A 26,486-nucleotide genomic window follows, 5' to 3' on the forward strand; every position below is an offset into this window, starting at 1 on the left:
GTTGTTGCCTATCATTTATGTACAAAACAGTTATTGTCGCTTAGTCACGTTTGCCTTTCAAGCGTCGATATACTCTTCCTTCTATCCGTTCAAAGCGAACAGTTTTAGTTGAAAGCGGTAGTTTGTTATTTGGTTCATGTAACGCGACACAAATCGAAGCACTTGCCAAAAATTATACAATTTAGAACGTAATTGTGACATAGACTGATAATGTACGACACACCGAGATCTCAACAGTATAATTTATTCTTGTTTGTTTCATACAAGTCGGATGCGTCGACGGGTGATAAAAAATTATAGTAATTTTTTTTTTATAAATTGCTAGCGTAGGCAGGCAGGCGTTGTTTATTACTGGTGGTAGGACCTTTTGTGAGTCCGTGCGGGTAGGCACCACCTCCGGCCTATTTCTGCCGTGAAGCAGTGATGCATTTCGGTTTGAAGGGTGGGGCAGCCGTTGTAACTATAATTGAGACCTTAGAACTTATATCTCAAGGTGGGTGACGCATCTACGTTGTAGATGTCTATGGGGTCCAATAACCACTTAACACCAGGTGGGCTGTGAGCTCGTCCACCCATCTAAGCAATAAAAAAAATAAAAAAAGGAGAGCTCATTGGTGTGGCTGTTCCATATTTTAAAACACGACATGAAAGCTTAGGGGCTGAATTAAGCGGTGTTGTGGTACTTCAAATACTGTTTTACCAGCAATAATTACGGAAATTGACTTTTACACGTAGTTATTGCGTAAACACAAATCTAAATGAAGACATTTCCAATCGTTATTATTGCTAACTAACCATTGAGATGTAATGTAAATTGTTCTCGTCTGTCTGTACGCATCCAGTTTTACTCACAACTTGCGACAAATAGAGGCATTATTACATTTACGGATAAGGAATGAGTATATCAGAGGAAGTGTGAAAGTAGCCACGGTAATTACCAAATTAAAGAGCGGACGGTTAGCGTGGTATGGACATGTGATGCGCAGAGAGAAGATGCATGTGACTAGGAGATGTATGGAAATGGCAGTGCAAGGTAGAGGGGGAAGTGGTCGACCGAAGAAGACATTGATGAAGTGCGTTGAAATGACAGCTGATAGAAGAGAATGGAATAGAAAACTTCACTGTGCCGAACCCACCTAGTGGGATAAGGTGAAGAAAAAGAAATAGAGGCATTACATTCACATCACGCTTTCAAGATTTTTACATATCTAAGACGGACGGGTATATGTCCCACCTGATGTTAATTTTTTTTTATTCCTACCTAAGCTGATAGCCTTGAGAGGCTATTTCAGCGGAACCTTAACTAGTAGGTGAGCTCACGGGGCTCAAACCGGAGTGATGCTAACACTGACCCTAGCAAGAGCAGTGCTTCGCAGAATCTACTACCGGATCGGAAACGCGATCCGCTGAGAAGATCTGGCGAGAAACTCAGTGGGCTGTGTCTATGGGTTAAAAAAATGACATCGAGTTCAGTTTACCGATCAGAAGGTTGCGTGTTCAAATCACGTCGGGGTCACCAGTTGTAGAGATACGACAAAGGGAAGATCTTCCACCGAGCGGGTGGTAATGCTTGGTAGAACGACGGTCCTAACGTCGCTCAAGGACATCAGCGATGCTCGGGGCAGGGCCAGACCGCCGCTTCCCGCTGAGAACTCCTTTCAAACGTCGCCCGAGAAGAATTCACTTCCAATCTATGGAAATTTCGATGTCTATGGTTACCAAACTTCACACACTCGCACAAATTTATAGCATACATAGCTTTTTAACATCATTTTACATTAAAAACGCTTACAAATTACTTTAATTTATTGTAATTACATAATTAATGTATTAGGGACGGATAAAATTGTGTTTTCTCTCGCTCTGAGATAATCAAACCAGACGGTTATATTAATAAATTTAATTAAATGTGTATATTGCCAAGATTCTGTTTTATGTATACCTAATATTCATAGTTTTCGGTGGCCGAATGTCTTGTTCGCGATTCGAAGTAACGTATTTGTTTACTTTTAAACAAATACTTTAGTGGAGGGTCAGATTTTACTGGTGGTAGGACGTCTTGTGAGTCCGCACGGGTAAGTACCACCGCCCTGCCTATTTCTGCCGTGAAGCAGTAATGCGTTTCCGTTTGAAGGGTGAGGCACCCATTGTAACTAACTATAATGGGACCTTAGAACATATCTCAAGGTGGGTGACGGAATTTACATTGTAGATGTCTATGGTTTCCGGTAACCACTTAACACCAGGTGGGCTGTGAGCTCGTCCACCCTTCCAAGCAATAAAAAAAAACACGTTCTTTTTCGGTAACGCTTGTTTTTTTTTTTTTTTTTTTTTTTTTTATGATTGAAGGATTACTGGTGGCTCGGAGGCCTTTCCAGTTTCACCAGGACAGATGGGCGAGCAAAGGCTCAGCCAAGAGGGGTGGGATTTGCTAACAACTGCCCGAGCGCCTCCGAAGGAGACCTAACAACTCAAGAGCAATTGTTTCGCGAATGAATCTACTACCGGATCGGAATCGCGACCCGCTGAGAAGATCCGGCGAGAAACTCAGCGGGCTGATGCATGGGTTAGGTTGCACATCGACCTCTTTGTCGAGTTCGACGAGTACGGTTACCGGGGTCCCTAATCCTGCCCCTAGTATTAGAGCTGAAGGCATCTAATGCAAAGGTTATTGGATCTGATGGATCCGTAAGGACGTGTCTAGGGCGTCGACGGTGATTGGCTCCTGCATGATCAGGATTCGGGGAGTAGTTAGCGGCGGCTACGATAAGGCGATTATCATGACGCATAGCCTTATCGAAGTACCGTTCCGACGCTGACTTCATGTATTTCTGTATAGATTCGAGGCCCAGGTCGTCGTGTAGGTCAACGTTCCTCACGAACCACGGAGCTCCGACGGCTAACCTGCAAAAGCGGGATTGTAGAGATTGAAGGGTGTCTATGTGTGTGCGGGCCGCGTGAGCGAACACCACACTCGCGTAAGTCATGACGGGCCTTATGCAAGTTTTGTAAATTGTCACCTTGTTCCGAAGGGACATTTTACTCCGCTTACAGATCATGGGGTAGAGTCTACCGAGAATAAACGCGGCACGGTCACGAACTGATTTTATATGCGGGCGGAATGTCATCGATGCATCCAGGGTAACGCCCAGGTACTTGACCTTCCTGGCCCAGGGTATGGATTGACTAAAGAGAGTAATCGGGGGTGTGAGATTCCTCCTCCTAATACGGGAGGAAATCCGTGTGGAGCTTCCCCTCTGAAATAGCACCGCAGTACTTTTCGCTGGGTTGATGTCTATGCGCCATTTTCGGAACCACTGTCCTAGGGCTAGGGCTGCGCTCTGAAGCTTCTTCGCGATTAGGGACTTATTTCTACTAGAATAGTAAACAGTCGTGTCGTCGGCGAATAAAGCTAAATGGGTCGGCGGCGACCGGGGAATATCGTTGACGAATAAGCTAAATAGGAGGGGTGAGAGGACAGAGCCTTGCGGGACTCCAGCTGTGAGAGGTCGTGGGGAGGAGCGGGTTCCCTCGACTCGATATCGAAAAGAGCGGTTCGACAAGAAGTCCCGTATGATGAGCACGAGACTATCCGGCACGCCCATGTTGAATAGTTTGAAAATCAAACCGTTGTGCCAGACTTTGTCGAACGCTTTTGCGACGTCGAAGAAGAGTGCTCCCGTGTATAACGGTTTTGGTCGATTAAGCCCCACAAGAATGTGCTCCGTGAGGCGGTGCACCTGTTGAACGCATGAGTGATTTGTACGGAATCCGAATTGTTCATCGATGAGAATGCCCTTGGATGAGACGAAGTCTCTGAGGCGTTTGTAGAGCAGACGCTCATACAGTTTGCCTAGAGACATGAGGAGGCTGATCGGGCGGTAGCTCGTCGGATGATTTTTTGGTTTACCGGGTTTATGTATGCCGATAACGTCCGCTTCTTTCCACACCGCGGGAAAGATACAGTTCGCCATAGCGGCATTGAAAATAGATGCCAACATCACGATGAGTTGGACGGGTAGAAGTTTAATAACGCGGTTGGATATACCGTCGGAACCGGGAGCCTTGCGAGGACGTAGGTCTTTGATCAAGTCTTTTACTTCCATCGGGGTGACGGGTGGTAACGCATCCGAGGGTGGCAAGGAGGCTCTGCGTTCTACCTCACTGTCTACTAATTCTACATGAACAGGGTCCACGGATTGAGTGCTGGGCGTACACTGGGTTTGCAATGTATCGGCCAGCAGCTCCGCTTTTTCGTCATCATCGAACGCCGTGAGTCGGCCTGAGGGGCCTACGAGGGGGGGCATAGTTACTACCGTATCCGATTTGAGAGTACGAGCTAAGCGGTAGTAAGACCTTTGGGAGGGCGCGAGTCCTTCTAAGAAATCAGACCATCTGGCATCTCGGACTTCGGCGATGCGAGACTTTACGTCGCGTTGTAGGGCACGCATTCGAATACGATTTTCCGCGGTAGGATACCTGTCGTAGGCGCGTATCGAAGCGTTCTTAGCTCTAAGGAGTTCCCTAATATCGTCGGACAATTTGAAGCGGTGAAGGAAGTCCTCCGCTACAACTTGTTTCGATGATCTATCTAATGTCGAGGTGATGTGTGACGTTAAGATGTCTATGGCTTCAGCGGTATCCTGTGGAGACGGGGTAGAGTCCGGGTTAAACGGGAGCGATGGTGGATCAGATTCAGCCAGGCTGATGCCCAGCGTGTGCCAATCAACCACAGTCCTCGTGACGGGAACGGAATCGGGAGCGCGACCGAGCTTCATAACGACGGGACGGTGGTCTGAATCTAACTCTGAAACTACTTCGATCGAGTGTAAGCGCAGAGTTACGTTTTTTAATAACGATATGTCGAGTATATCCGGGCGATGCGCGATATTTAGCGGGTAGTGAGTCGGGGTTAGCGGAGCGACGATATCGAAGGCGAGATCATCGACTAACGCATCAAGCCGCCTGCCATTCGGGGTTGTGGTGTGTGAGTTCCACCTGATGTGTTTACAATTTAGGTCGCCCGTCAGAATGACAGAGCTCCCCATGCCGAGCAGCGCCTCGATATCACTGCTTAGAACGATCTTATCCGGTGGAAGATAAACGGACGCGATAACGATCGGCGCGTGTCCCGTCAGTGAGATTCGGCACACTGATACTTCGATATTAGCGAGCGCGGGAGGATCGAGCGGGACGCAATGCAGGGCTCTTCTATAGTAAATGACGGTACCACCACCACGAGCAGAGAGCCTGTCGTTCCTGACCATGTTATAGTTCGCGATTTTAGGGTCACGGTGCGCGGGCTTAAGTAGGGTCTCCTGCACTAAAAAGATATCAATTTGATGGTCACGCAAAAAGTCAGAAACCTGATCACGTTGATTTGCGAGACCATAAGCGTTAAAAAATCCTATCGTTACGGATAGGGGCTTTATTCTACTTATATACGCCATTGATTACCGGCGGAGTGAGGGGAGGACGTACGTATTTAATGACGCGTATACGTCGGCGTATTCTTGCACAACGGCGATAAAGTGTTGTGCAGTGGAGGCAGCGCGAATGGCGTCGCCCAAAGCGTTAACGCGCTCAAAGTTGATCGACTGAAAGAAGTCGATCGCTAAAGCGAGATTGTCGGACGCGGTCGGAGGGCAAGTCGCGGGAGAGGGACGAGTCGCGGGGGCGGGACGAATCGCGGAGGAGGGAGTTGTAGCCGTGTTCATGTACGGCAGCGGTTTCGCCCAGGCCGAGACACTGGGCACCGGCGCCGGAACGAACGCTGACTTAGCCTGCGACACAGAGGGTGCCGAGGCTTTGATGTCTGGGCCGGAAGCTCGGAGGCGGTTTTGGCGGGCGACGCGGCGATTTATTTTCGGGGCTCGGGGGCATCCGCGGTAATTTGCGGGGTGACCCTGTGTTCGACACAGGACGCAGCTAGGCGGTTCCGTCGCAGTTTTTTGATCGCGAGTGCATAGGGCCGTGGCGTGATCGCCTAAGCACTTGACGCATCGGGGGCGCGCGTGACAGTTACGGGAAGAATGCCCGTATAATTGGCAGTTATGGCACTGGCTAGGTGTGCCTTTCTTGTGTGGGGTTTCGACTGCGATTCCGGAAAGGCTACAGACCGTTCGGATGTTAAATATTTGCTTACCCTCGGGGGTAGGCTGGAGGGCGACGAGAACCATATTATATGGCTCCCTTCCGCGGCTTGTGTGCATGCGGTGTACGGAGTTAACCGGTAGGCCTTGTTCAAGAAGGTCGGCCTTGACGAGCTCGGCATCCAACTCTTTAGGGATGCCACGTATAACGGCACGGAGTTCGCGCTCCTCCTGGAGCGTATACGTGTGGAAACTTATACGCTCCTTACGGAGGTAAGAAGACAGGGCCCTATGGTCGTCGGGTGTTCGAACCTTAATTTGAATGCCGTTCGCGAGGTTACGGGCATTCGTAAAATTGATATTTTTGGCCTTAAGGGCCAGGGAAACTCGTTCCCAAGCTGCCTTCTCTTGAAGGATTACCGGGGGAGGGGTCTGGGTTTTATTTTGTGCCACCGGACGCGGCGACGGAGTGGCACGGGCTGGAGGCGCAACGGGAGTCTGAGGGCGGGGGCGCGACGCGTTCGCGGCTTTGCTAATTTTAGCGGCCGCGGGAGCTCGAGACTCCGCGGCACGCTTCTTACCCTTTTGCACCAGGGTGAATCCATCCATCGATGAGGCGGGGGCGAGGTCGACCTCCATCTCCGAGTCAGAGTCGGAGGACGAGGAGGCGGGCGCAGGTGACCTACGAGTAGGTGTTTTGGAGGGCGCGACGGAGGCCGCGGATGATCGCGCTGCTGGAACGGTGACCACGGCGGACGACGCAGCAGTTTTACTCGCCAGTATAGGCGACGTGGGAACGGCAGGCACGACGGAGGCTGCGGTGCTCGATGCAGAAGCTTTGCACGCAGGTACAGGCGACGCAGGAGCAGCGAGCTCGGGAGAGTCCACGAGAGGGCTCGCGGTGTGATCGGCCTTGAAGGCCTGAAACTCGGAAGTGAGCTTTGGGTAGCGAAGCCGGAGAAATTCCGCAAATACAGCGTCCATGATGTCTACGTGCCCAGGTGGGGCTACCCTGGGTCTTAGAAAACACTCGCCTTGCGGCGAGGCCCCAACTTCTCGGACCTGAGCGGTTCTATTGAACACAGGTGGCGATGCGGCACGATTACTACAGGACAAAGAAAAAACACAACAAAACGGAAATAACAAAAAGAAACAAAACAATTAAACACTTCCAGGAAGACAGTTTGTCGGCAGATGTACCACGAACACAGAAATAACAAAAGGAAACAAAACAAATAAAAACTTCCAGGAAAAACACTTGGTCGGCAGATGTACCACGAACACAGGCCGCGCGAACAATGGCCGGGCTAACATTAACATTTTGGGGGTTGATTGCTTCCCGCTTCCGTAGGTTTAACCCGCGATTCCCTACAAGTGACCCCTGGGTGGTGCAAAACGGGAGCCGAATACATAATCGGTGGTAGGACTTGTCCGACTGGCTGGCGACCACCCTCCAACTAGAGTCCGCCGCCAAATAGCCTAGCTGTGTTCCGGCGTGTGGGTTGGAGAGCCAGTGTTATTCCTACCCTTTCCTCTTCCTTGTTGGGGGTGAATCTTGGCGATACCTGGAACATGCGGAGCAGACGTGCGTGTGAGCTCGCGGGACGTGATTGTTTGACGGGGGTATAGGGAGACCCAGTGAAACGGTGTTCGCCGCCGCCCGCCGGTCAGTTGGGGACCTGAACCCGGGTGTCACTACTAAACTCCGCCCCGGGAAGCTGTCCCGCCAACCGGTGTAAAATCCTGTCGTGCGGTCGTCGTGCCGGAGTCGGAGACCGGAGTGGATCCCGGCGATCGCACGCAGGGTGGACTGGGGGCCCTTCCATGCTCTGCGTCAGTCGCTCACGCAACCCGTGGTCGAGCACGTACTGTGCTCCGCGCTTTATTCAGGTATTGTCACGATTTCGCCTCGAACATCCTACCCCGCCCAATCCCACTCTCCAAATAAAAAAAAATATAAAAAAAAATGAAAGTTCGAAAAAGGAAAAGGGTTTTGTCGGCGACTCCCCATTCCACATTTAATGTGGATTTCAGCAATGTAAGGGGTCTACATAGCAACCTCGACGCCGTACACCACCATCTTGAGACGGCGCAGCCTGCCCTTCTTTTTCTGACGGAGACGCAGATATCTGCTCCGGATGATACTTCGTACCTTGAATACCCCGGCTACGTATTGGAGCACAACTTCCTGCGTAAAGCCGGGGTGTGTGTATTCGTCCGGGCTGATGTCTGTTGTCGCCGTCTACGAAGCCTCGAACAACGGGACCTGTCCCTCTTGTGGCTGCGCGTAGATCACGGGGGCTGTACCCGAGTCTACGCGTGCCTGTACAGGTCCCACAGCAGTGATGCAGGTTCAGCTCTGATAGAGCATGTGCAAGAGGGGACTAACCGCGTGCTTGAGCAGTACCCATCTGCGGAGGTGGTGGTTCTTGGAGACTTTAACGCTCATCACCAAGAGTGGTTGGGGTCCAGAACCACTGACCTCCCGGGTCGGGCTGCCTACGATTTCGCCTTGGCCTACGGCCTCTCCCAGCTGGTGACACAGCCCACCCGTGTCCCAGATATTGAGGGGCACGAGCCTTCTCTGTTGGACCTTCTGCTGACCACCGATCCAGCCGGATACAGTGTGGTGGTCGACGCTCCACTTGGATCGTCTGATCACTGCCTTATCCGTGCTGCCACACCACTCTCTCGTCCTAGTCGTCGAACGACGACCAGGTATCGAAGAGTTTGGCAGTATTTGTCAGCAGATTGGGATGGATTGCGTGAGTTTTACGCATCCTACCCATGGGGGCGGTTCTGCTTTTCCTCTGCTGATCCTGACGTCTGTGCGGACCGTCTTAAAGACGTGGTGCTCCAGGGGATGGAATTGTTTATTCCCTCCTCTGAAGTGCCCGTTGGGGGTCGCGGCAGACCCTGGTATAACAATGCCAGCAGGGATGCTGCACACCTCAAGCGGTCCGCATACGTTGCATGGGATGATGCTAGGAGACGTCGGGATCCTAACATCTCAGAGGAAAGGCGGAAATATAACGCCGCTTCCAGGTCCTACAAGAAGGTTATTGCCAGGGCGAAATCGGAGCACGTTGCTAGAATTGGCGAGCGACTGAAGAGCTATCCCTCTGGGAGCCGTGCTTTTTGGTCGCTCGCCAAAGCTGCAGAAGGTAACTTTTGCAGGTCTAGTCTCCCACCACTACGCAAGTCCGATGACAGTCTGGCCCATAGTGCGAAAGAGAAGGCTGACCTTCTGGTCAAACTCTTCGCCTCGAACTCGACTGTGGACGACGGGGGTGCCACACCACCGAACATCCTCCGGTGTGATAGTTCCCTGCCGGAGATCTGCTTTACACAGTGTGCAGTCAGGCGGGAACTCCGACTCCTGGACGTCCATAAGTCGAGCGGGCCAGACGGCATCCCTGCAGTGGTTCTGAAAACGTGCGCCCCTGAGCTGACGCCTGCGCTAACGCGTTTGTATCGCCTCTCTTATTGCGCTAACAGGGTTCCGTCTTCATGGAAGACTGCCCACGTCCACCCTATCCCCAAGAAGGGTGACCGGTCGGACCCATCGAGCTACAGGCCTATCGCGATAACTTCCTTGCTTTCCAAGGTGATGGAGCGAATAATTAATATACAACTCCTGAAGTATCTGGAGGATCGCCAGCTGATCAGTGACCGACAGTACGGTTTCCGTCACGGTCGCTCAGCTGGCGATCTTCTTGTATACCTTACTCACAGGTGGGCTGAAGCCTTGGAGAGCAAGGGCGAGGCTCTTGCTGTGAGCCTTGATATTGCGAAGGCCTTCGACAGGGTCTGGCATAGGGCACTTCTGTCGAAGCTACCATCTTACGGAATCCCCGAGGGTCTCTGCAAGTGGATCGCTAGCTTTTTGGATGGGCGGAGCATCACGGTCGTTGTAGACGGTGACTGTTCTGATACCATGACCATTAACGCTGGCGTTCCACAAGGTTCGGTGCTCTCCCCCACGCTTTTCATCCTGTATATCAATGACATGCTGTCTATTGATGGCATGCATTGCTATGCGGATGACAGCACGGGGGATGCGCGATATATCGGCCATCAGAGTCTCTCTCGGAGCGTGGTGCAAGAGAGACGATCAAAACTTGTGTCTGAAGTGGAGAACTCTCTGGGGCGAGTCTCCAAATGGGGTGAATTGAACTTGGTTCAATTCAACCCGTTAAAGACACAAGTTTGCGCGTTCACTGCGAAGAAGGACCCCTTTGTCATGGCGCCGCAATTCCAAGGAGTATCCCTGCAACCTTCCGAGAGTATTGGGATACTTGGGGTCGACATTTCGAGCGATGTCCAGTTTCGGAGTCATTTGGAAGGCAAAGCCAAGTTGGCGTCCAAAATGCTGGGAGTCCTCAACAGAGCGAAGCGGTACTTCACGCCTGGACAAAGGCTTTTGCTTTATAAAGCACAAGTCCGGCCTCGCGTGGAGTACTGCTCCCATCTCTGGGCCGGGGCTCCCAAATACCAGCTTCTTCCATTTGACTCCATACAGAGGAGGGCCGTTCGGATTGTCGATAATCCCGGTCTCACGGATCGTTTGGAACCTCTGGGTCTGCGGAGGGACTTCGGTTCCCTCTGTATTTTGTACCGTATGTTCCATGGGGAGTGCTCTGAGGAATTGTTCGAGATGATACCGGCATCTCGTTTTTACCATCGCACCGCCCGCCATCGGAGTAGAGTTCATCCATACTACCTGGAGCCACTGCGGTCATCCACAGTGCGTTTCCAGAGGTCTTTTTTGCCACGTACCATCCGGCTATGGAATGAGCTCCCCTCCACGGTGTTTCCCGAGCGCTATGACATGTCCTTCTTCAAACGAGGCTTGTGGAGAGTATTAAGCGGTAGGCAGCGGCTTGGCTCTGCCCCTGGCATTGCTGAAGTCCATGGGCGACGGTAACCACTCACCATCAGGTGGGCCGTATGCTCGTCTGTCTACAAGGGCAATAAAAAAAAAAAAAAAAAATAACAAAAGCCGGGCGAACAAAGGCCGGGCGATCGAGTGGTCGATGAGCACGTCCGCGCGTGACGGGTGCCTCTATCGGAATGGTAACGCTTGTGTGAACCGAGACGTATTATGACGCCATGTCGAGAGTTCCTGAAAGGACAATCCTTGATTAAGGCGCACGGTTTTGTTAAGCCTTAATACATCGTGACCGCCGTTTTGATACCTTTTTCAGAAAAAATGCGGCTCGATCACTCCTTGGTCACTAATAAGCTAAGACCCCACGAAAGCATCACTGAAGGTGGATAAAGCCCACATTGCACTCTACTGGCTAGTTGAGAAACTTCAATTTAATTCAATTCAAATGATTCATTTGCCAGAGACATGGCACATAAATGAAGGTATTACAAAATTCTAACATTCCCACATGTTCTTACTTGAATAAAAATTGCGCTTAGCTCGGCGCTTAACCTTTAGTAAATTTGAGACATTCAGCTTATTCAATTTTGTTAAAAACTAAAGAGATTAAACATTTGGGAAGTATACAGTATACCGTTTAAAAATGTATTTTGATCTCATCACTCTATTCCTTTTCATATTATCGGTTGAATAATAGTCGTTACAGCTCCTAGCTCGTAAACTTCATTTTAATTTTACAAAAAATATTTAAGACTAGCTGACCCGGCAGACTTCGTAGTGCCTCAATCGATAAATAAAAGACACATCAAGGGGTCACAACAAAGGAAAAACAAAATTGTTTGTTTTTATATAATTCCGAGCTTTCTTATATTTTTTCACCTTTTAAACCTTCCCTGGACTTTCACGAATAATTCAAGACCAAAATTAGCCAAAGTAATAAGACTAACGAACAGCAATTCATTTTTATATAGGTATATTTAAGATTAAGATTAAGATTAACAAAGATTTTTGTGAAAATACAATATTTATATGAGAATTACAGGTTTCGAAATTCAATTCGTTTTTTGTTTTTGTTTTTTCCAATTTTTTTTCAAGTATTTGTAACCAGATTGTAGATAGAAATAGGTATAATAGTAATACCTAAAACAATATGGGACTATAATACGTCCTACAATGAGTACATAATTACATGTATATTGTACCAACCTATATACAGAGAAAATTATCACATAACTACGACGATAGTGGAAATCGGTATTTCTCTCAAAAGTCTTTCGAGACTAATGAAGTAATCAAAAAGTACACTTAGAAGTATTTAAATCCAAAAATAAGAAAATTTAATTACTTTCTCACTTTCCTTTACACGATCCATTTACAGCCGCATTATATCTGTGAGGTAGGTACTTAAGGCAGACGGACAAACGCGTTTCTTTTTGTGTCTTTATATATAATTATGTTAAGAGTCTGAAATAGAAGCGTGTGTCGTTCAACTCGGAGACGTATAAGGACAATTCTATGTTTGGACTCACGAACGTTTCTGAGGAATCAAAATGCCCTCGAGTGAGTCTAGCATAGAGATGAGTCGGATTTATAAGAACAGATCCGAGTATTAGGTATTTTACGACATTAGGATGCACCTGTGCTCTGGGGAATTGTTCGAGATGATACCGTCATCTCGTTTTTACCATCGCACCGCCCGCCACCGGAGTAGAGTTCATCCATACCTGGAGCCACTGCGGTCATCCACAGTGCGTTTCCAGAGGTCTTTTTTGCCACGTACCATCCGGCTATGGAATGGGCTCCCCTCCACGGTGTTTCCCGAGCGCTATGACATGACCTTCTTCAAACGAGGCTTGTGTAGAGTATTAAGCGGTAGGCAGCAGCTTGGCTCTGCCCCTGGCATTGCTGAAGTCCATGGGCGACGGTAACCACTCACCATCAGGTGGGCCGTGTACTCGTCTGCCTACAAGGGCAATAAAATAAAAAATAAAAACCTAATTCCATTTTGTCAATGTGCATAATCCACCTGTTCCACCTAATCTTCGTATTCTTAAAATATAAAATCAGATTGTTCAGCATATGCTCCCACCTGTTCCTGCACTATCTCACTCACTTACACGTTGCAACGTATCTCACAATCCCTAAATCCCTAATCCTAATCATTCAAATAATGATCCAACGATCACATTAATCAAATCCTAATAACGAACTTAGAACTTGAGGTTAGGAATAGGCAGATTGAGATTGCTTCCTAAGTAAAGTATTGGTTGTGAATGAGATTAGGAAGATTATGTGTATTAGGTATTTGGATTAGGTATTTCTTATGATTAGGAACAGATGGACCTAGTATCTGATTTACCTAGTACGACCCATCTCGAGTTTAACATGAGTATCCTGCAGACCTGTTGCAAACGAAGTCAGTACGGTACGAAACTAAGATTTTAATTATCTTCTTAAAACATTGTCAAAATGTCTGTGTATTTGTTTGTTCGTAATCTTTTCGATGCCTTTGGTGCGCTTTTTTTTCTTCAATTGCATCGTCAAATGAAATGAGAAATAAAGAAATTTATTTTATTTTTTAAGGTCGTCAGTGTTTAAAAAAAAATCTAAGAATGTCTTACTGCCTAATACTTTGTTGTCGTCGTGGCCTAAAGGATAAGACGTCGGGTGCATTCGTATTTAGGGATGCAACGGTGTTCAAATCCCGCTAGCAAGTACCAATTTTGATAATGAAATATGTAGGTACTTAAGAAATGTTCACGATTGACTTCCACGGTGAAGGAATAACATCGTGTAATAAAAATAAGACCCGCAAAATTATAATTTGCGTAATCACTGGTGGTAGGACCTCTTGTGAGTCCGCACGGGTAGGTACCACCACCCTGCTTATTTCTGCCGTGCAGCAGTAATGCGTTTCGGTTTGCAAGGTGGGGCAGCCGTTGTACTGTAAAAACTGAGACCTTAGAACTCATATCTCAAGATGGGTGGTGGCATTTACGTTGTTAACGTCTATGGGCTCCGGTAACCACTTAACACCAGGTGGGTCGTGAGCTCGTCCACCTGCCAAAAAAAATTACATGACGTTCCACTCTCATATTGAAATTTCGATTGCGGCAGTATTTTGAGGTCTTTGTGGTATTTTAGCGAATACTAACAAGTATTATTTTGATTAAGATGTGGTCCCAAGTATGTTGGATTAAGAATAATTATTATAAAAATGTTTTCATTTATTGAGAGTTATTGTTTACAATTTGTTACACTTAGCGCCATCTATCTCTGAACCGGAGAATGGGTAGCGACATCTATGAACAAAACCTAAAAAGAGAAATGAAATCATTGTAAGAAAGGTAGCGTTAATGCGATTTACGCGTAGTTAGCATCGTACGCGAGAGATGGCGTTATATTGACATTAAATAAACTTTTAAATTTTAATTAGAACTCAATAATTTTATTATGATTAATAAAAAAAGACCTTAAAATAGTCTATGAGTCAAGGTTGAGGTAAACACAATATTTTAAACAAAGCCATGTTCTGACGAAATATTAAAACACTGAAGAAAATATGCACCGCTGGGAGTGGGGTATGGACACAAATTGATATTATGACTAATGACTTTGAGAGGCCATTTCAGCATAACCCTAATAAGTAGGTGAGCTCACGGAGCTCAAGCCTGACGACTTTGCTAACACTAACCCTAGCAAGAGCAGTGCTTCGCAGAATCTACCACCGGATCGGAAACGCGACCCACTGAGAAAATCCAGTGAGAAGCTTAGTGGGCTGTGTGTTAATTTGGGTGTGGGTTAATTTACTCGACGAGCCCTTCATCGCAAGCGACGGGTTTGACGAGAATGGTGGTACCTAAAAGCACCGTTATTAGATCGGGAGGATCCGAAATGACGTGTTTTCGGTGACGTCGATTACCATTGGTCCGCAGGATCGGGAATGTAGTTACCGGCGGCCACGATGAGAGGGTTCTCGTGTCGTGTCGCTTTTTCGAAATGGTGCACTGATGCAGATTGTAGAACTTACCGATGGACTCTAGGTCCAGGTCGTCGTGGAGGTCCACGTTTCTGATGAACCACGGGGCTCTGAGGGCTATCCTGCAAAAACGGGATTGAATGATTTGAAAGAAGTTAGTGCAGGACGCGTGAGCGAACACTACACTTGCATAGGTCATGACCGGACGTATGGATGTTTTGTAGAGTGTCACGCTATTCTAAGGGACAATTTACCTACTTCGCTTGCAAATCATCGGATAGAGGCGTCCTAGTATGAACGCGGCTCGGTCGCGTACCGTCTTTATGTGGGAGCGGAATGTCATCCCTCTGTCGAGGGTGACGCCTAAGTATTTGACCTTCGGGACCCACGGTATGGGTTGGTCGTACATCATGATGGGGCGAATGGCGGAGGTGTTTACACGCCTATTCGGGAGTGGGATGCTCAAAGTGGTATTCGGAGGCCAGCCCCTTTTGAAGAACACCGCTGTGCTTTCCGTGGGGTTGATGTCGATGCGCTACTTCCGTAGGCATTGTCCCATGGTGGTTGCTGTAGTCTGGACTCGCCGATGTAACAACGACATCTTCCTACACGAGTAGCAGATAGCCGTGTCATCGGCGAAGAGCGCTAGATGGGTCTCCGGAGACCGGGGTATATCGTTGATATACAAACTAAATAATAACGGAGAGAGCGCGGAGCCTTGCGAGACTCCGGCAATCAGATGACGGGGGCGAGTTTTTTTTTTTTTTTTTTTTTTTTTTTTTTTTTTTTTTTTTTTTTTTTTTTTTTTTTTTTTTTTTTTTTTTTTTTTTTTTTTTTTTTTTTATTGCTTAGCTGTGTGGACGAGCTCACAGCCCACCTGATGTTAAGTGGTTACTGGAGCCCATAGACATCTACAACGTAAATGCGCCACACACCTTGAGATATAAGTTCTAAGGTCTCAGTATAATCACAACGGCTGCCCCACCCTTCAAACCGAAACGCATTACTGCTTCACGGCAGAAATAGGCGGGGCGGTGGTACCTACCCGTGCGGACTCACAAGAGGTCCTACCACCAGTAATTACGCAAATTATAATTTTGCGGGTTTCATTTTTATTACACGATGTTATTCCTTCACCGTGGAAGTCAATCGTGAACATTTGTTGAGTACGTATTTCATTAGAAAAATTGGTACCCGCCTGCGGGATTCGAACACCGGTGCATCGTTTCAACACGAATGCACCGGACGTCTTATCCGTTAGGCCACGACGACTTCCAAAGTGTGAGTTCCCTCTACTCGATATCGTAACGAACGATTCGACAAGTAGTCTCGTCTGATGATGAGCACGAGTCTGTCTGGCACTTCCATGTTGTACAGTTTGTAGATCAAACCGCTGTGCCAGACTTTGTCGAACGCCTTCGCGATATCGAAGAAGAGGGCTTCGGTCGGGATGGTTTGACGTTTGATCTCGGACGTGCGAATGTGAATAAACAATAATAAACTGTCTTACCACGTTTTCGCTTTTATTTATAACTAGCGACCCGCCCTCGCTTCGCTTCGGAAACTGTAATTTAGGTGTGATTTTTTCACTATTTAATGGATGTTATTGTACATATAAACCTTCCTCTTCAATCATTCTATCTATTAAAAAAAACGATCAAAATCCGTTGCGTAGTTTTAAAGATTTAAGCATACCTACATAGGGACAGACAGATACAGGGACACAGAAAGCGACTTTGTTTTATACTATGTAGTGATACTTAACATAATTATTTTATGCCCTCCTGTGTCGTTAAATGGTGTCAAAGCCATTGAGATCACAAAAAATCCGGACTCACATTTCATAGTTAAGGAGATAAAAAATAATTTGCAAGCTTAAAACACATAACTATAGAAAGCGTTATCCACCCTGAACGAAATTTATCTTCGAGTTTTATTTGTAAACTAGCGACCCGCCCTCGCTTCGCTTCGGAAACATTAAAACACACATGAAACCAAAAAATAAAATAAAAAAAAATAAAAAAAAAGTAGCCTATGTTCATCAGGGACAATGTCGGCTTCTAATGAAAAAAGAATTTTTCAAATCGGTCCAGTAGTTTCGGAGCCTATTCGAAACAAACAAACAAACAAATCTTTCCTCTTTATAATATTATAAGTATAAGTATAGATTGTCGATAACCACTAGAAGCCAATTAGAATAAAATTAGTTGAAGAAATAAAATTAGTTAGAATGAAATGAAGAAATTTTACGATAACAAAAAATATACAGTCTTAGTTTTGAAGCTGTGTTAGAGTTTAGTTCTGTTTAGGTTTAAGGTTTAAGTTGAGATTTTTATAACTCTAATAAAGTCGATTAACAATATATTGTACGAACGGTAGTGTTTTTAATATAAGAAAAGTGTATTAAATTGATAATTATATAGCGTCTTATAGTTTCGTACACAACAAACAATGTGCTTCGTGCGAGTTTTTTAACATTCCCGATAGCGTAAAAGTTAACTCAAAATTGTATGGAGTTGGAACGTTTGCCTACGTTTGCCGCTAGAGGCGCTGTTCCAACTGCATACAAATTTGAGTTAACTTTTACGCTATCGAGAACGTTAAAAAACTCGCACTAAGCACACTGTTTGTGGTCTGCGATAGCTACTTTAGTCAAATGATTTATGTATGTACCTACGTACTTTGACATTGACCTTTCAACTTATGCGTGCGGATCCAAATAGTTCGATATTGAAACAATTGCCAACTGCAGCGAAGGTCTTGGTTGACAGACGTGTTAAACGAATGGCAGCCTCGTCATAACCAAACGCGACAAAGACAACTGTCACTTCTATGTCTAATGCAATTTAAGCTCTATCCGGTAGTGATAAGAATAGTTGAGGACGCATGCGCCTGGTTTTTATAGTTTAAAATATTCTGATTTTCAAAAGGACTAGTTCAAATTCAAAACTATTTCACTATATATAAATATGAAATAAAATTTAGATAACTTGATATTCGTATCAATGTTTCGATATTATATTATGATTTTTTAACACTTCTACAACACTATTACAGATAATCTTCATGCTAATTTAAACTTTAATCCATTGAGATAAAGAATGACAGGACACTCGAATATCGATATGCAATCGTTTTCCGGCATTGCGGCGAACTTTTAAAGAACGTGATACTTTCAATGTGTCGATTACATTACTTCATTATCTACTTATTGCTCTATATTTGTGGAGGAGCTCACGGCCTAACTGATTTTAATCCGTTAACGTATTCCCTTTTTTGGTTAGAAGAGAACCGTCATATGTCACGCCTTGGGGACGGTAATCACGGCATATGAATGTTAAGCCGATTAAAATTTGCTAAGTATGCACCACCAGGCCTCTCAATGCAGTGCAGGCAACATCACCGTGTCAGATCGGGTCAGTGACTGAAATCATTGGTCACCCAGTTGTTCTCTCGCATACCGTGGATAGAGTTCTTGATATATGGAAGGACCTGGAATACTTAAGGCACAGTTAATCCAGCGTGATCGGCCCAACGGCGACATTTTGGTGTGGAGTAAGAGTACCGCCCTCTCCCAGCTCTACCGTCTACTGCTGAAAGACGGTGCACAGACGCTAACCGATCAACAAGGCCCAATTGTTACGCGGCTACACCTTTTTTGTTTTTCTTTTTCTCGGGCCGGGGGCCGAACCTCCTACGAGATCCCCGCGCCTAGGAGGCGCGCGGGGATGTGGGACTCGACGATCTGCAAGGTGTTGGGGGAGCAGACCGCGGGCCGAAGGAATTTTAGGACCCTACCCACTAAACGCCTCCCCTGCACTCTTCCGATCTACGCGGCTACACCTAAAGGAACTTCACCTGATCGGTATCTACATGTTCTCTCCTAAAAATAAATCTTATCTTCCTTTTTAATTTAAAACAAACACATTAAGTCGAAAACAACGTAGGTGGTTCATGAAAATGCGATACACGTGGACTCGAAGAGTAAAATATTTCTATGGAATTGATACTTACACTTCCTGACACAAGTCCGGCGGTGTTGTTACAATCTATAAAAGATCCCGTCACCGCTTTGTACTAGATGGGCCGTGAGCACGTCTACCCTTACAAAATAGGAAAATGTCGAATGGAGCATATGAAGCATTTTGAAGTTGTCATGGCCTAACGGATAAGACGTTCGGTGCATTCGTGTTGAGCGCGATGCACCGGTGTTCGAATCTCAGGTGGGTACCAATTTTTCTAATGAAATACGTACCGAAACAAATGTTCTCGATTGACTTCCACGGTGAAGGAATAACATCGTGTAATAAAAATGAAACCCGCAAAATTATAATTTGCGTAATTACTGGTGGTAGGACCTATTGTGAGTCCGCGCGGGTGGGTACCACCACCCTGCCTATTTCTGCCGTGAAGCAGTAATGCGTTTCGGTTTGAAGGGTGGGGCAGCCGTTATAACTAAACTTGAGACCTTAGAACTTATATCTCAAGGTAGGTGGCGCATTTACGTTGTGTGGGCTGAGAGCTCGTCCACTCAACAAAGCAATAAAAAAAAAAGTGAGCAGACTAATCAAAATATTTCCTATTTTGTTTTGCATTGACGTCTGGACAAGCTCAAGACACACACAGGCTGCTAAATGGTTACTGGTAACTATGAATGACAGCGTGAATGCCGTCACTCAACTTTATAGACCTATATAGGCCTATTGTGCTTAGTGCGAATTTTTTTACATTCTCGATAGGGTAAAATTTAACCCAATTTTGTATGCGGTTGGCAAACGATCCCATTCCATACAAATATAAGCTAACTTCTACGCTATCGAGAACGTTAAAAAACTCGCACTAAGCACATATGTCTTAATTGTATAATATAACAACTAACAGCAGCTTATAATCTGACGAAGCGTGTTGCGGATAATAATATGTTTAAAATAGTTTATTTCATTATTTAAATAAATTCATTGACACTTAGGGTGTATATTATAAATGGACAGTCAATGTACACAAAACAATATCAAAATACCGCGAACGACGGTCACTCACTGACTCGTCCTACGATTATTTTTAGCGCGGAGCGACCACAGCGCGCTCGCATCACACAACATTACACCTCACAACTATGCTCTGTTAGTAAGTTTCAAGTGTTTGATGATTACATTTAAAATAAAAAGTGTACAGTGAGATGTGTGTTTTATGACAAAGGATGTGTTTTTAAACATGGATCACTTCATACGACAGCGATATAAAAGGGCGGGACGACGGGTGAGTTCATTTTTGAGATATCGTACACAGTCTTTAGGTTAGGACAAAATATTGTGTTCTTTTCAAAAATAATGACCTAAAAATGTTTCGATGTAGTCTGCTGGTTATATAATGTCAATTATCACATTACTATTATTGCTATTTTATTATTGAATGAGTTTATTCGTTTGATGAAGTCAGAAAGTTTGATGTTTGAATTGAAATCATAAAAATGTTTGAAACTGATTATCAAAATTTCATCAGATTTATTTGTCTATTTAATTTTACTACACATTTTATGTTTAATTTTAAATTGATTGTATTTCATGTCCGGAAATCAAATCACAATTTAATGAAGTCTTATGAGTAAAATAATTCTGCCGCTAGATGGCATTATAAACTTGAATTGTGATTGAATTAAAATTTAAAATCGCACAAAATAATAGACCTGCTATATGATTTCATATTAGTTTTGAAGCGCTATGCTTTTGACCTTTGACCGAGGACAATATAAGAATTGTATTCCTTGGGCCTAATACCCTGACTAAGAAATTAAGAAAAAAAAGAGATTATTTTCATTTCATAGTTCGGCTTGCAATAGCGTGGTTTTTTTTAAGATTGAAATCCAGACATAGCTATTTATTTTAATTGAGTAACGGATTTCGATTATTTTCTATAACCTACCTGAATGAGTACAAATAATTATTAACTTGAACGAGAGCATTAAGTTGCAAAAAAATAACTAATATTTAAAAAAATATAATTTAATATTTAAAAAAAAAGATGCCCGCTGAGTTTCTTGCCAGTTCTTCTCAGGACGGAGGCTAATTTTTGTGAATTGGCGGTAGTTCTTTTTGACGTCCAACAAGTACCTATGTACTTTCATTTACGTTGAATAAAAAAAATTGAAATTTTGAAATTTTGCTGGAAACGCCCCGTGTCACAGTTTCGCGGGTGATTATCACGTAGGATCTTAGTTCGTTGACCCCTACAACGGTACGTTGACCCCTACAACGGTACTTAAATAGATACAAGTTAACGTACCTTTTCCATTTACGGTGCTTTTAGATACCTCAAGCACCGGTCACCGTCCTCGCCGAACCCGTCTCCTGCGACGAAGGGCTCAACAAATAAATTTACCCATAGACACAGCCCACTGAGTTTCTCGCCGGATCTTCTCAGTGGGTCGCGTTTCCGATCCGGTGGTAGATTCTGCGCAGCACTGCTCTTGCTAGGGTCAGTGTTAGCAACACTCCGGTTTGAGCCCCGTGAGCTCACCTTCACGTCAAGGCAAAGCTGAAATAACCTCTCAAGCCTATCAGCATAGGTAGAAATAAAAAAACGTCTCTTAGTGGCCTAAAGGATAAGACGTCCGGTGCATTCGTATGTAGCGATGCACCGGTGTTCGAATCCCGCAGGCGGGTGCCAATTTTTCTAATGAAATACGTACTTAACAAATGTTCATGATTGACTTCCACGGTGAAGGAATAACATCGTGTAATAAAAATCAAACCCGCAAAATTATAATTTCCGTAATCACTGGTGGTAGGACCTCTTGTGAGTCCGCACGGGTAGGTACCACCGCCCCGCCTATTTCTGCCGTGAAGCGGTAATGCGTTTCGGTTTGAAGGGTGGGGTAGCCGTTGTAACTATATTGAGACCTTAGAACTTATATCTCAAGGTGGGTGGCGCATTTACATTGTAGATGTCTATGGGCTCCAGTAACCACTTAACACCTGTGAGCTTGTCCACCCATCTAAGAAATAAAAAAAAAATAAAAAAAAATGTTTTGCACGTCGTATTCGACATACGCGTGTCGCGGTTTAGGTGTGTGGGAGTTTTCTTGAATGGCGCGTGACTCACGCGTAGTAAAGCTTGCCGCCACGAATCTTCAACGGGTTTCTGATTATTTTATGAGTTAAACAGTACCGAGAAAACGACGCGGATTCCGTACAATCAGTTAAGGCGAAGAGGAAAATGTTTCTTGTTCGGGAAAAAATTAGTACAGCGCTTAAGCAATTAAAAACAATATTTTTTGGGCATCTTACGCAAACCCCACTACTGGTTAAGTTATGCTGAATTTTTTTTTTGCCTACCCGATGAGTTTACATCTTTTTTTATTTTTTTACTTTAGTGACTTGTTTTCACGAAAACTTCATTAATACCATTCCTGATCTTCATTGAACATCGATTCGTGCTTAATTTCAAATAGATAACCGTTCGCTGAACGATTTAAATAGTTTAAAAACGAAATTAACTTTGAAAACTGTAAATAAAAATGATATTGAAAAATTTCCGAGGTCACGTAACTCAGTAAACGCTGCTAGCGTCCAACCGCAGCAAAGGCACGAGCGACCACTCTAATCTCGAAGGGAGGACCTTGCAACTCGATGATTTGAATAGCGGGACGGGGTGCCTGTGACAGCGGACTCGTAGATTAGCGTGTAGCAACACGCTAAAATTGAATTTATATATGATTGCAGTTTGGCGTGACCAGTGATGAGAAGTAAATACTTCTTTTTAAAAACAGGCAAGCGGAGGAAGTTGCCATACTAATTGTATAAGAATTATAAAAATCTTTCGACTCTATCGATCCTATTGTCTCAACTCTGCCCATTTACACTTGGCGTTATTTCTGTCAAAAAGAATAACGCCAGAGCTATATAAATATAAATTAAAAAAATGCATTTTGTTTTGTAAGTTTCTCCTTAATTAATTCCTAAGCCATTCATCCGATTGTGCTCAGACTTGGTATAGTTAGTTATTGATACCATAATGCATTTTCTTTGTTTTAGATTGTAGAACACAGTTCATCAGATTTCATATTTAAAAATACAAAATGTGCGATCGTTTGATAAACAAAAATAATTTGATTTAATTGATTGAAGTAATTTAAGTGGGTAGGCCTCCCACAAGGTGGGCCGACGACCTATTGAGGTTCGCGGGGATCCGCTGGATGCAGGCAGCGCAGGACCGGTCTTTGTGGCGAGGCTTGGGGGAGGCCTATGTCCAGCAGTGGACGTCCATAGGCTGATAGAATAGAATAGAATGAAGTAATTAGGTAATCGAGAATATTTACATAAAACATGTCAATTGTGTCTACGTCTAAAGGACCAAATTGATTCCACACTTGCTTACACTCGAACCCCACAGCGCACTCTAAAAGCACTAGGTTACAGCTTCAAAGCAACGAAGTCCCTGAAAACTAAATCTCATTAGTGTGGTCCCACAAACAGCGGACTACAGACTCGCTTAAAAGAACTTGACTTGAAATTATAAATCGAAGGCGATTGGTACTCAAAGAACTGATTTAAAGTATAATTTAGTTCGTTATTAAAACTTAAATAGAAATACTTTGTTGCTCATCGAGATCAATGACCTATAAGAATTTTGTTTTGCACTTGTCTATCTATTAAATATACAAGGTCACGATGTCACGATGTTTGTCCGGGATGAACTCCGAAACTAACTATGCAATTTTAATATTATTTTGCTTCAGAACGTGTGTTTTGTTTCAACTTGGAAGATAGGGGAGTTTTTATCTCGATTTACAATAACAATATTTTTGTTACATTTTTTTTTATTATAAGACAAAGATTTGTTTAAATCTGAACACTTCTAACAGATAGCGGTGTAAGTTAGCTTATCGACGTGATGCCATAGTATCCGGGTTGGATAAGTGTGTAATAGATGGCTTTGTATTATATATCTAAATGTTTCATTTATGCAACAGTTTGTAAAATATTTAAAATATTTGTCCTCTATGCGTTCCTAAGCCATTGATCCAATAGTAATGAAACTTGGATTGCTGCTCCAAGGAAGGTTTCTATCATAGTACCATCAACTTGACGCGTGAATAGTTTCAAGAGACCGATGGTTTTCATATTTATAATCACAGCGAAGTGTACCAAGGTTTACTACTAATATATAAATTACTAGCTGACCCGGCAGACTTCGGAGTGCCTCAATCGATAAATCAAATACCTAAACTATTGTATAAAATAAACTTAAGACAAACAAAAGTAATCCGTCCGACGGGGGTCACATCAAAGGGAAAACAAAATTGTTATATTTATTTAATTCTGTGCATTTTCATATTTATCTACCTTTTAAACCTTGTCTGGACTTCCACAAATAATTCAAGACCAAAATTAGCCAAATCAATCCAGCCGTTCTCGAGTTTTAGCGAGACTAACGAACAGCAATTCATTTTTATATATATAAGTATAGATAGATATAATAATATTTTTACAAGCTACAAAACACTATAGCACTACTTAAAAACAATCAAGAACTAGTGAGCACTATGATTTTATCAAAATAGATCATTTAAACGCAGTCGAAAACAAACAGATGGCCACCGAGGGCGATAAATTCTCGAGTGGCAACTATATACCGGAAGACGTAGCGTAGATAGGCCTCCTACAAGTCGGAACGATGACCTGTTGAAGGTCGCCGGAAGACGCTGAATGCAGGCAGCGTAGGAGCAGTGGTTATAGCAAGGCTTGGGGGAAGCCTATGTCCACCAGTAGACGTCTGTGGGCTTAGAGAAGAAGAAGAAGAAGAAGAAAACAAATCTTCTATCCGCGGACTCCAGGTACCACTTCGGTGGGCTTTGAGTGTCCGTTTACAGCGATTGGTGTGTGTGTTCGCAGTGATAGCGAGTTGAACAGGAGTCTGGATCAATTTTTTGTTAAAAATTTAGATTTAGTTTTCAAATTTTTTAAAACACGATGAAGTTACTTTGTTAGTTAATTTGCATTAAAAATATCCAATGACTTTTTACATTGAAAAGAATCAAGATCGAAAATATGCATTTGTTTTAAAAATGTTTTTGCGTCGCGCCCGATCTTATACGAACAGCAAATTGACTGTTCCAGTCGAGGCGCCAATACATCTTGAGACAGGCTTTTTTATTACCTCTAAAAGCAGCTTAGCAGCGAGTGATTACCGATAGTTATATAAGTAGAGCACGTAGTAAGGAGTAACCGATTTTTTCCATACAATTAGGGATACTCACAGCGAAGCGTGTTCGAGTTTTGTTAGTCATTACTATTTGTAGCTGTTTTTTTCTTTGTTATGTGTAGCCTTCGAATACGAGGCGAGTATACGGTTCGAGGTAGGGGTCACCGCTGTCCATGATTATCAATAACGGTAGGATCAAACTAATAGTAGGAGCTCCTGCCTACCGAAAACAGTGTCGTTGTATTTTGTACCATCGCGCGTGATTTATACGATGTCTAATCAATTGTGGTCACAACATATTAAGCCGGTAAAAACCGGAATTGCGCTAACAATGTATTCGTGATTAGTTTGCACTTAAACTAGTGGTAGGACCTCGCGTGAGTCCGCACGGGTAGGTTCACCACCCCACCTATTTCTGCCGTGAAGCAGTAATGCGTTTCGGTTTGAAGGGTGGGGCAGCCGTTGTAACTATACTTGAGACCTTAGAACTTATGTCTCAGGGAGGGTAGCGGCATTTGCGTTGTAGATGTTTATGGGCTTCAGTAACCACTTAACACCAGGTGGGCTGTGAGCTCGTCCACACATCGAGGCAATAAAAAAAAAACAAATTCCAGTTCTAGACCGATATTAGATCTTCCCTTTATCATTCCCTATATCCGATTTGGTTAAATCTTTGTAAAGTTATTGTTTGGTACGTGGCATGGGAATATAATCTTGACATCACCTTCTAGCCTCGTCCAGGTTCTCGTGCTCAATAAAGACTTGAGTTGCCAACAAGCGGCCGAGTGTGGCCGTCTGCTGCGAAGTAGGTCATAGGCGTCGCGGCGCCGCCATCGATCGATGCACGCGCATGCGCATGACTAATTCAAACGAAAACCGACCATAAATCAAAAATTCTTAAGCACCACTATTCGATACGTCCATTCATCGAAACATTAACCGCGAATGTCAATCTAATCACGCGATTTTAAAGTAGATTTTTGAATGGCTCTCCGCGATTGTTGATGCATCTTATTCCGTTGCACTAGAGTTGGTTTTGGTTTGCGTTTTGACATAAAAAATTAGCGCGGTTCGTACCTTTTAAATTATGTACAGGAATCGATGTTTGGTACTCACTCGCTTCGTGGCGAAGAAATTATTTACAGTAAGTAGCAGAAGCGATCGATATCCCTTTAAAAAGGTTTTGTATTTGTTTGTACAAATATGAAGGTTGTATGTATTCCAATAAATTTTTTTGTTGCCATTTAAATGGACGAACAAGCCGTCGGTTCATTTAGCACTAGGGCGGACGTTTCAGCTTATAAATTTAATTGATTCGTGA

General features: G+C 44.4%; 1 long non-coding RNA gene across 21 annotated transcripts in view; it reads left to right on the forward strand.

Annotated features, from left to right (window-relative positions):
• LOC101738340 (voltage-dependent L-type calcium channel subunit beta-2) overlaps positions 1-26,486 on the forward strand; it is a 234,453-nt gene that overhangs the window by 175,129 nt on the left and 32,838 nt on the right. Inside the window, exon 1 of one of the 21 annotated variants that reach the window (XR_009973071.1) lies at positions 20,016-20,221. The exons of the other annotated variants lie outside the window; for them this stretch is intronic. This is a non-coding gene — a long non-coding RNA (voltage-dependent L-type calcium channel subunit beta-2). Of the gene's footprint in view, positions 1-20,015; positions 20,222-26,486 lie in introns of those variants that run through there. 21 annotated transcript variants of the gene reach the window in all.

Source organism: Bombyx mori, chromosome 4 (assembly GCF_030269925.1).
Source record: "Bombyx mori chromosome 4, ASM3026992v2".
Classification (NCBI taxonomy): Eukaryota; Metazoa; Arthropoda; class Insecta; order Lepidoptera; family Bombycidae; genus Bombyx; species Bombyx mori.